The 11,515-nt window shown below is 34.9% G+C and overlaps 1 protein-coding gene across 3 annotated transcripts in view; it reads right to left on the minus strand.

Moving 5' to 3' along the window:
- LOC106052406 (uncharacterized) overlaps positions 1-11,515 on the minus strand; it is a 58,377-nt gene extending 46,862 nt beyond the window's left edge. For 2 of the 3 annotated variants that reach the window (XM_056027281.1, XM_056027279.1), the window contains exon 1: positions 11,382-11,515. The gene's annotated coding sequence lies outside the window, so the exon portion shown is untranslated. Of the gene's footprint in view, positions 1-1,379; positions 1,409-11,381 lie in introns of all 3 variants that reach the window. The other variant, XM_056027280.1, reaches the window with a different exon arrangement.

Raw genomic sequence — 11,515 nt, forward strand, 5'->3', positions numbered from 1 at the left:
CATGTACAATAACCTAAATCGGATAGTTACAAAGCTTATATATATCAACTCGCCCTGTATGTCTGGTACAATTTGTATACACGTTATTTCTCACAATTCTCATTCTCATATCAAGTTGAAACTTTACACAATTATTCACTGTACCTAACAAAATGTAAATCATTTAAAAAAAAATGAACAATGAAATAATTAATTAGTGGTAATTAATTATTTTGTTTGCTATAAAAAGGGAAACAAAATCTACAGTATTAACATTAATGACTGTAAATGTGGAGTTCTTCCCATTAGATATCACGTTCCCTCCCCCCCCTCCTTTTTTATAATAGTGTTGTAAATCTGCCTTGCACCAATGCTTGTGGTGCGTACGAGCGCACTAATGAACCAGAACAGGAAGACACTGGGATATAGTGATTAGGAAGAGTCTCATATGTTGGGAACTAAGGAGCCATCTTTTGTGCTGCCTGAAGACTGTAATAGGGACCTGGAGCGAAGCAGGGAAGGCTGTCTTTGGTCCGTATTCAGGTTTGGTGGAGAAAGGATTTGTATAATGAGGAACATGACTATTTGAATGTAAAAGGCTGTTAAGTGTTTTGTCCTGGTAATAAACACACGTTACTGTAGAACTCCGTAGTGTTGCCTGCCTTAGAATTACAACAATAGGTATTTTTAATGATTTGCTTGTTTAATAATGGCTAGTCATTTTTTTTACCAAGCTTATATCAACACACTCTGATACAATTTGTGTACACGTTATTTCTGCCACACCCAATCTTGGATGAAGTTGAAATTTTGCGCAATTATTTCTTGTACCTGACAAAACAATTATAAATTAAAAAAAAAAAAGCAATTAGTTATTTAATTATTGGTAAATAATTTTTGGTATCGAACAAGAGAAAGAAATGGTACTTGACAGATGTGGCGGTTTAAGTTGAATTAGTGCCCTTTATACTTTGTGTAGAGAATTAAGTCGTCGCTTAAAAGTTTGAAAGTTGCAATAAATAGCTTTGAAAGCTACTTACATAAGTACTTCCCTGGCAAGTGGTTATTTTATTGGCTTAAGAAGGCACGAGCCCTCGATTTCGAATTTTAGTCCAACAACTGTTTTTTTTTTAATAAAATACATTTTAAAAGCTTAACCTTCACCCACATACCGGATCCTTCCACCCTTTTTTCCCCTTGTCCAGAGCTACAGATATATATTTTATTCGCAACTATAAGGTAGTTTGATTTAGGCTATTTAATGCTACAATCACCACAAGTAATTTTTTTATACTTCGCAAAGTAACATGGTACTCACTATGGTACTAGAGTCTAGATCTATGGTTACCATCAATATAAGATAATTTATCGATAAAATAAAAGATTTGTTAATATCAAACCTGTCAGGCCCCATATCAGCGTTGTAAAACTGCAAGATATAAATAATGTATTCTCTTTTAGAATAGATACAAGAAAAAGGACGACATACAATATTGCCTATGTGAGCCAAATATTTACATTCAAATATAAATACTTTGAGAAATCTGAATAGGGTTAAGGCCCTTCCGTTTCCTGACTTGTCAGATTTTTTTGTTTCTTTTTTTTTTTTAAAGATTCAAAAACGCTCTATTGAAGTCTATTGCATTGAGATCTAAACAATAGGACTATTGATCCATGTTAAAGGTATCGAACTCGTAAAGTTTCCAATGTCATCGATCATTTAATGTACTCTCAGTCTAATGAAGTCATCTTGTGGTTGCCGATACAATGTAAAAGAGAAAACACACCATCAAAACATGTACCTATTTACACATCTATCTATCAATAATATTAGACAAGGTTGTTCTCTACTGTGGTGTAGTTGTGTAGTCGTAATCTATTGAAATGCTATTCGGTGGCATTGCTAAGGCTAATATCAGAATAAAGCGTCAAAGAAAAGAAAGCAAGGCCAATGACACAAGGTCCAGCTGGAATAACCTGGCCAGTGTGCAGCCAAACCTTTTGGGCTCACATAGGTCTCTCCAGCTACACGAGGAGGCACAAAACCCCGTGCAAAGCCCTCATCCCACCTTTGATAACAAAATTGGTCATCATCGAACCACGATGGTCAAACTTTATATACTGAGCAATAATAATACCAAGTTCTTGTCTTCAAACTGATTTCCACCCCACCTTTCCCAATGTCGCTTAATAAGAACTATAACATAACATTAACAACAAGGGAAAAAACAATAACAATAAAGTCAATGCCCCATTTTGTTACATTTCCTTCCAGTCCTTCTCACTTATAAAATAAAATAAAAATCTTTGACATTTATCGTTTCACTGGTAAGGCACTCACACATTTATTTTAATTTGAAATGCTGAAGTCCAATTCTTATAATCTACTTAACAAGCTTTCGATATAACCCCCCCCCCCAGAAAATCAATAATCATCATAATATGTAATTCTCATTGTAATGCTCGAAGACTTGTATAATAGTTCTATGTCGTAACAACTGCGTACATATTACACAGAGGTTAATGGGTGATCTTGAACTTGATTTTATTACTGTTTGTTTTCACTTCAACAATGTTGTAAATATTTCATCATTAATTTATACTTTCTACACACATCAAATGCATGTGCAATGGTGATTAGTTACAAAAATGCTGTAAAATCGGTCTGATTTATTCTCTTTGTTACAAAAGATTTCCATTCTAATTAGTTAATATCATACAATTATACGCTTAAGGGCTGCTGACCAGTAAAGCAGAGCAACGTAATTTCACTACGCGATCGAAATTATCTGTTTTATTTCAAATTAGTCAACCGGCGGCATAGCATACGCCGATATTTTGAAGGGCCGGCCTTAGGACACTGCAACCTATATGACCGCTTTTGGCCCAGCACTTTCATAGGACCCGCACTTTCATAGGACCCGCGCTAATTCTAGGTGTAAATTATTAAACTAAACCATTTTAAAACTTATAACAGATTTCCCGCGGCCTCCTGATTTACCGGGAGCTCCTGGAAATCTCCTGAGATTGTAAAATACACGAAAAAGTCCCGGAAATATCCGAAAATTATTAACAATTTCCTGAAATATATAGACAAAAAATAATAATTTTGGGGTGTCATTCAAAATAGAAAACGCCAATCCTACCCGCGCTGAAAAAAAACGGCATTATGCAATACCCGTAATTGTGGAATCTGGTGAAAGAAGCTTCTCGCGCCTCAAAATAATGAAGGTCATCTATTCTCGGAGATAGATTGAAACATTTGGTAATTCTTTCTATTGAGCGTGATCTATGTAGGAGATGGAATTTTTATGATATACTATATGGCTTTGTTACAAGGCTCGTAAAGTAATTCTGTAGGTAGTAAAAAAACGAATAAAATGGAAAGACGAATATATTTTCTAATTACAAATTCTTAATTTTCACTTATTATCCGTATTCCTACACAAACTTGGCCCCGCCAAATCCGTTTCGCATAGAGCCCCACACCGTTTGATTCCGCCCCTGCTATTTAGTGACGGGTGAATACAGAGTAGATTACTTGTTCTCCTTCCCCCCTTTTTTTTCGCCGCTAAAACTACGTGGGATAGAAATAAAAAAGAGTGATCTTTCCATGACTTCTTGGTCACAACGGTTAAGTTCGGCCCTGCTATTTTGTGACGGGTGAATACTACTTGTTCTCCCCCCCCCCCCTTTTTTTTTCGTACGCTAACTCTAGTCCGACTTGCAGAAATAAAAGAGTGATCTTTCCTTTACTTCTTGTCCAAACTCTTGAACCATTATATATACAGATGTCGAAGTGAATTGAAGCAACCAAACGGAAAAAAAAAATCATTGTTGACTTCAACTTCCTCCCCCTCCCCCCCTTTTTTTTATTCGTTATAAGGTTTGAGACTAAAAATATCAAAAGTAGAGCAACTGAAATCTTTACAGGGTAAGAAGTCCCAGCAAGACTTGGTATTTAGTAAAGATTTTTATGATCAATGTACGTTCGATTTCTTTCAATGAAATCAATACATTTTTGTGTGACTCTGGGAGACTTACGAGAGACCAATACGATAGCGAACAACACAGAAGTCACTAAAGACTTGCACTGTATTGTCGGAGAAAGTAGAAGACTGACTCTAGTGCATTGACGTGACGAAAATATATCTACGCAATTCAATCTGACTGATTCGGTTGGGTGTGTTCCCACAAGTTAGCTCAGGTTTCAGTGGAACAGGCACAGGTAAAGAAAATGACTATTTAGAAGAGTCGAATTATTTTGATCCCGTTCTCAATACAAATATCTGCATTTTATAAGATATGTTCCCCATTCAACAAGTCATTGCTAAACTTATAAACATGTACAGGGATGGATTTAAGGGAGGGCAGGCCTAGCTACAGCCCAGGGCTATACACAAGAAAGGGGCCTCCACAAAAGATACAAATAAATCCGAACTTCGACGGGCCAGAAAGTTCGTTTTGTTTTTTGTAACTTTTTTTTTTCGCATTTTTACCGCTAACAATTTAAATCTTGCGTCTGCTGGCAAAAAAATGTAATGAAGAAGTGTTCGCTTGTAATATGTCAATAGATGCTTCGGTTTACGACAGTGAGTCTACCAAGGGTCTTACCCTCCACAAACTAAAAAATTAAAAGAATTTAAAACTAAAATATTCATTTTAATTTTTAGCGGCCCCCGAAAGGGAAAAGACGCTATTAGTTTTGTGTAGAATGTCTGTCCGTCCGACCGTCCCATTTGGAACTCGTAAACTAGAAAAGATAGTGAAAATCCGACATCATAATATTTTAGACCATTCAAAGTTTTGATGCAACTGCTACCTATAAATAGTAACTAACACGGGAGGCTCTTTAGTAGGGGAGGTGACAAACTATCATATTGATAACATATTTATGCAAATGGTTTTAGATTTTTTTTTAAAATATTTTTTTACATTTGTATTGCTAAGTTAAGTAAGAACTGTCATACTAACTACTACATATACAAAAAAAAAATACTTTTTTAAAGAGAAAAAATCCCCCAAATTAAAAAAAAAAGCAGTGATCGCCCCTTGAAATTGACAAAGGTTAAAACAGTTCAAAGACAGTACATAAACACGAAGGCCACACCTTGACCTTGGGACTGTAGAAACTTAAACCAAAGTTTTGATGTACAAGGACGAGCGAGTTTGGCAGGAGGAAACGAGAGATCTCATGAGATTTAAACAGAGAATCGTATTGAAATGGAACATTGGGCCGGCAAGTCAAGGAACGGAAGCACAATAAGAAATCAGGAGCGAACACGTGAAAACCCAAGAAAGGGGAACGAAGAGTAACTCTAAGAAATAAAAAAAACAAAGGCAGACTTTTACTGTTTATGTAAACACTGTTTTTTCTTCTGTTGTTCTTGCATTGAAAACCAAGAGCGACCTCATGATATCTAAACAAACAATTTTTGTTTAAAGTTGTACTTTTTAATAATTATGTCCATAGTTGTTGCTTTACGAATGTTGCAACAATAATTCTCCACCACCATTGTCAATAGTGTGCACGCTTGTGCAGTCTACAGACAGACAATATACTAAAGAGGGGAGGAGGGACAAAAGAGAAAAGGGGGAAAAACGAAGAAAAATAAGGGAGGGGAGGGGAAAAAAACAAAAACTTTTCTATACGACTCTAATTGACCCCTGCGACTAAAAGACAGCCACAGAGAAATTGTCGCAGAACAGAAACTTCCGAGATACTGACTCTAGCAGACATAATGTCCACCTTGATGATGAGGAAGTAATTTCCGAATGTCAAGGGATGAAACCAAAAATTGTCATATGAAGGGAGAGAATAAAATAAACGATATAAATATTTAAATGCCTATGTACGTATGAATGTGTACATATATATATGCACGTTTGATAGAAGTTTATATAAAGAACTTGGTCAACGTAGCAAAAAGCACAAGGGAAAAAAACCTGAGCAATGGATGAAAAGTGAAAAAAAATGTGACTGAGGTTTAAAATGTTTAAATATCATATAATGTTATACTTTCACATTTTGATTTTTCTATTGAATTATCTATTGTTGACATTCTCACTATATACATTTTAAGTACTTAATATTTAAAAAAATATTGATTTTATGCTATTCGAAAAAAATGCCTTGTGATGAATAACCTGTACAAAGCAACTTAAAACGTTAAACTGTTTAGACAACCTTAATGTAATTATTTCCATTTCCATGTTTGTAATCATTGTATTTTAAAATTTAACTATTCCATTTGTACCCTTACTAATAAAAAATATCTTTTTGGAAAAAAAAAAAAAAAAAAAAAAAAAGCCCAATAAACCAAAAAAAGAGGCCAAGAAAAAGCCCAGGGATTCCTAGGATGTAAACAGCTCGACAACTGACGTCAAAAGCTAAAAAGCTGAGGTATCCTAAAAAAATCTATTTAGTATGCATATAAGTTGGAAATAATTTAAAACAACAATTAATAAGTAGTTTTTCATACTATCGCGTGAACTGCAATGCCCCAAACCACTTATAGTGCCCTATAGCACTTAACTAAAGTAAAGTTATATTTTTTTTTTAAATTACGGAAATGTTTTTTTTCTTGATGAATAAGTGATAGACCCTTTACAAAACAACTCGATCAATTACATATTCACCACAAGATATCAGTTAGGCCAGGTTCACATTAAACTTCACATTCATTTTCACCTATCCTTTGGTCTGCTGGATTGCTGGGGCACCACACAAGATCTGTCTCCATTCTTCTCTGTCATTTGTCTTTGATTGAATTTAGTTCTGATGTTCTTTCTGACAATTTTGAAACCTGCCTCTTAACCTGCCTGGGTGGACCACTTCGGGGAGTGGGGGGGGGGGGCGATTTTGAGTTTGTGTTTCCTCACAAACTGCCTTTGTAACCTTGTTTTTCAAAAGGAAAGTGGGATTAAATTTACTAGTACTTTATTTCTTTCTTCTAAAATGTCTCATGCTTTTAGCTATAAGTATTTTTAGTCATAACGTTTGGTTTTGATTTGTTATTTACCACTACATAGCCGGAGGCTTAGGCCAGGAAATAAAAAATACATGCGTACTTTAAATATTGGGTGAAATAGGCCTTTAAAAAATTAAAGTCCATACGGAATTCCTAATACTATTCTAAGTAACTGAAGAATGAGTGAAGTCTACCTGCTTGGCATGAATAAATCTATTTTTGGTCTACATTCTGATAAAAATCAGGTTAGACGCGGTGAAAGGCCACGATAAGGTACATTGCGTGTGTTGTGGGTATTTCTTTAAACATTCAGGATTAGGTAAGCCACGACTGAACTGAAACTTATAGCCACGCCTACATTGTAATCTGGTATTGATATCGATCTCTGATAAACTAATAGCAGACTATTCAACTTTACAAGTGGACTTTTTTTTTTCAAAGCATAGATGGAATGTATATTATCAAAACAGATAAAATACTGTCATGTAAGAATAGTTATAAAAAAAAACAACACAACTCAGTGCTATTAACGATTGCCTATTGATTGAAAATCTTTATTTCAACATTTCACTGTACAATATCCAAGATGCTATGGTAACAAAGCCCTAGCCACGGCCATGGATCACAATACTGACCTTATTCAAATATACGTCTTCAAGGGACAAAACCAAATAAATCGATATCTATGAAAATCAAAGTTGGCCTTCGATTGGAATTTTAGGAAAATAGCTGGCAATGCTCTGCAGAAATGGAACAATGGCTGCTGAATTTTCTTTCTTATTTTAAATCACATTTATCTTTATTTTATTTTTAGCGGCCTTGTTTGGAAAAAGCCACTATTGTGTTAATGCTATTCACCCGTCAGTCTGTCACGTTTAGATCTAAAAAAAAAAACAAAGCGCTATTAAAAAATGTGATCTCTCCGTCGCCTCTAAATAGACGTTACTTTTGTTTTCCGAAAGAGTACCCTTTAAAAAATTAAAGGATGAATATTGTATGCACATACATATGAACCAGTTTTAAAACCACATGAAAAGCCTGTAGACTAAGTGTACTAGGTCTAAAAGGGTTACACTACAAAGCATTTATACACCACAATCCCAAAAAGATAACACAAGAAGTCAAACAGATCCTTATTTTCCTTCAACAAAAGGTTCAAATTTTTAAGCTCGATGCCGCTGTTGTAAAGTGTAAGTTTGTTGGTAACGTGATACATCAGCACAAGAGACTTGTATAGGCTGCTGCCTACAAATCGATTTTTACAAAGTTTATATCAACTCACTCTGTCATTGTCATTGCCAAACTCACTATTCAAGAAATGAAACATGAGGTAAATGTTTGAATACATTGATCACTTTTTATGCTGAGCATCAACGTAAACTAGAAAATATCATTGAACTGCTAGATACATTTGTACAATGCAACACAAAAATTTCAGCTACCAATGAAGTCTTGTTGATGTTCGTTTCAAAGTTAGTTGCTGTGTTTTAAGATTTACCAAAGTTTAGAATTTGACTACAAATACATAGTCTGAGAAAACAACTATTTGCAGCAAAATGAGAGGACAGTACTTTTAATATTTTTTACCGTTAAAGGCATAGTAGAAGCGGTAAAACGCTTGGCTTCTAAACCGGGGTCCCGGGTTCAAGAACTTCAAATCCTGTTGAATTTTAATTAATATCGGTATATTTGGGCACCTCTGAGTCCACCCAGCTCTAATGGGTACCTGACATTAGTTGGGGAAAAGTAAAGGCGGTTGGTCGTTGTGCTGGCCACATGACACCATCGTTAACCGTAAGTCACAGAAACAGATGGCCTTTACATCATCTGTCCTGTAGAACACAAGTTTTGAAAGGGAAACTTTGAAGGCATAGTGAAAAGATGGATTATTTAAGTCCCGATGGCATATGGATTTCAGTTATTTAATAGAAAACAAAACAAAAAAAAAAACACATTATCACTAAGTGCAGACTAAGCGATGAAATCGACAAATCGATCATTGAATTTCAACTAGAGTTTTTAATCCTTTCCTCTTATTTAGTGGTCTTTATTTTACGATATTGCTAGGGTTAGAGTATTGAAATACTTCATGATTAAGAAAGAAAAAACATTTGAAAACATTGATACATTTCTCACACTCAATTCGATCGAGTAAAGCTGAGCTTCACACAAGCAAGTCACGACTGAATAATTAGGTCATGCAATCAGCACAGTAATGGCCCTTCTTCTTTTTTGAAAGATGAAAATGGCTATATGTTTACAAAGCTTATAACAACTCTCTATTGTCTGTCTGCTACAAGTTTTGTACACATTGTTTTCCCACACCCAATTTCGGATCAAGATGAAATTTTGCAAAATTATTTCTTATACCTGACAAAATAAGAATCAATTAAAAAAAAATAACCAATTAGTTAATTAATTATTGGTAATTAATTTTTTTTTTGGTATCGAACAATTGTTCTTGAAAGATGTGAAGGCACAAGTTGAATTAGTCCCCTTTATACTTTGTGTAGAGAAATAGGTCATCGCTTAGAAGTTTGAAACTAATAATAACTAATAACTAAGGCCTTGCGATCTACAGGGCAGATGATGTAAAGGTCATCTGTTACAGTAGCCCACGCTTAATGAGAGTGGCATGTAGCCAGCACATCGACCAACCGCCTTTACTTTTCCCAGCTAATGTCAGGTACCTAGTAGAGCTGGATTGACCCAAAGATCCCGAAATTAAAAATCCCATTCTTCACCAGGACTCGAACCCCCGGTTCGGAAGCCAAAGCGCTTTACTACTCAGCCACCATACGTGCCAATAAATAGCTGTGAAACCTATTTACCAAAGCACTTTGCTGGCACAGTGCTAAGTCTATTGGCTTGATGAGGCTTTACCCTCGAGTTTAAGTCGTACAACTTTATTTTGTAAAATGCATTTAAAAAGCGATCCCGGAACACTTTTTACTTTCCCCAACCCTTTCCCAACTGATCCATACAAATTATAGGATCATAGCACACTGAGAAAGCTTAAAGCATCAAACTGCGCAAAGCAAAAACAATTTGTAACACTATTTTTAATCGCAAAGATTTATTATTGCTTGTCTAAATCTATAACAAATTTTATGGCATGACAGATTAGAACTAATTGTTACAATTACACTTAATAAAAGTTTTTTTTTAAGAATTTTTTTTTCTTGTTCAGTTCATGATTTGATTTCAGTCCTGATTGGTTTTAAAATAGATAACTCAGAATTAGACGTGCTAGTTAAATATAATCCATTCAATTCCATCACATTTTTTTTTTTCTAAACATTCATTCTAGATGAACCACATGGTTGTTTGTTCTTGTTTTTACCTAGAGAAATATTTAACACAGAGGATGTGATTTAGGCTAATGTAATCATTGTATTTTAGTAGAGCACACAAAATGTGGCGTACTTGGCACCAAGCTCTCTTGGTAAAGACTTTAAGGATATACACATTCTACAATATACATAAAATAAATGAGTTGGAAAAAATCAAACAAGATTCTGTGGATTTTCTTTCGTATTTAAACTTTTAGAAAGAATTATTTAAACCTTTTTTAAAAATAAATTTTTATAACTTACAAGAGAGGTATTGACAGCATTATTTAATAATATATTTTGTTTCTTCTACGTGTATGATTCTGTTTTTATTTTTAGGTATAATTGGTTAGTGCAAAGAATGAGATGTGATAAAAGTTTGATGCAAATAGAAAATGACGATGCCTGAAAAATATGAAATGGTAAAGCAAGTTCTACACTGGAATCTACGGGGAAAGAGAAAGTCTGGGAGACCAAAGCACACATGAAGGAGATCAGTAGGGCCTGCTGAACAGAGTTCTATTCCGAAGTGTTGTTGCTGGCTGCGGCCCTATGGTTCGCAGTGAGTTAAAAAAATTAAGTCAAGTAAGTAAAGTGATGCCAGAGCGAGAGACAAGGAGAGAGAATGAAAGAAAGAAAGAGGACGCTTTGATGGGGGGTTTGTTTTGTAAAAGTATCACATTACTGAAACTAAATTGAGAACTTTCACTTGTTAGTCACGTGTTCAACACACAAAATTTACAAACGAAAAAAAGAATTTCAATGATTTGAAAAGCTGGGAACATTTCGCAATCCAGAAAAAGCTAAGCCGAATGGAAAAAGATTGAAAAGAAAAGAAAAAAATATTCTGCCAGTTAAGTAGATCTAGTTAATCACATTTCATCCACGTGAAATAGCCAATATTTAAACATGCTTAACACGACAGTGATTGTGGGACAAGCACACAGTCACAATTGAAATACTTCTGAACCTTAAAAATAAGGTGTAATTTTTCTTTCTTACGAAAACGTCGCTTAATGTCCTAATCTATAAAAGCACGTCTCTGAACTAGATATCTAGATCGCAGTGTTATTTATCAAAGTAAAAGAAAATCACCTACTTTAAAGTCCTATGAAACTCCGTCCAGAAACTTTAAAAAGTTGACTACTTCCAAGCACACCTGACTGCAGTCTTACACAGAACAGTGTGGTACATTAAAGATTGACCTGTACTGATCGATCTCGCTGCTAAGCG

Source organism: Biomphalaria glabrata, chromosome 4 (assembly GCF_947242115.1).
Source record: "Biomphalaria glabrata chromosome 4, xgBioGlab47.1, whole genome shotgun sequence".
NCBI lineage: Eukaryota > Metazoa > Mollusca > Gastropoda > Planorbidae > Biomphalaria > Biomphalaria glabrata.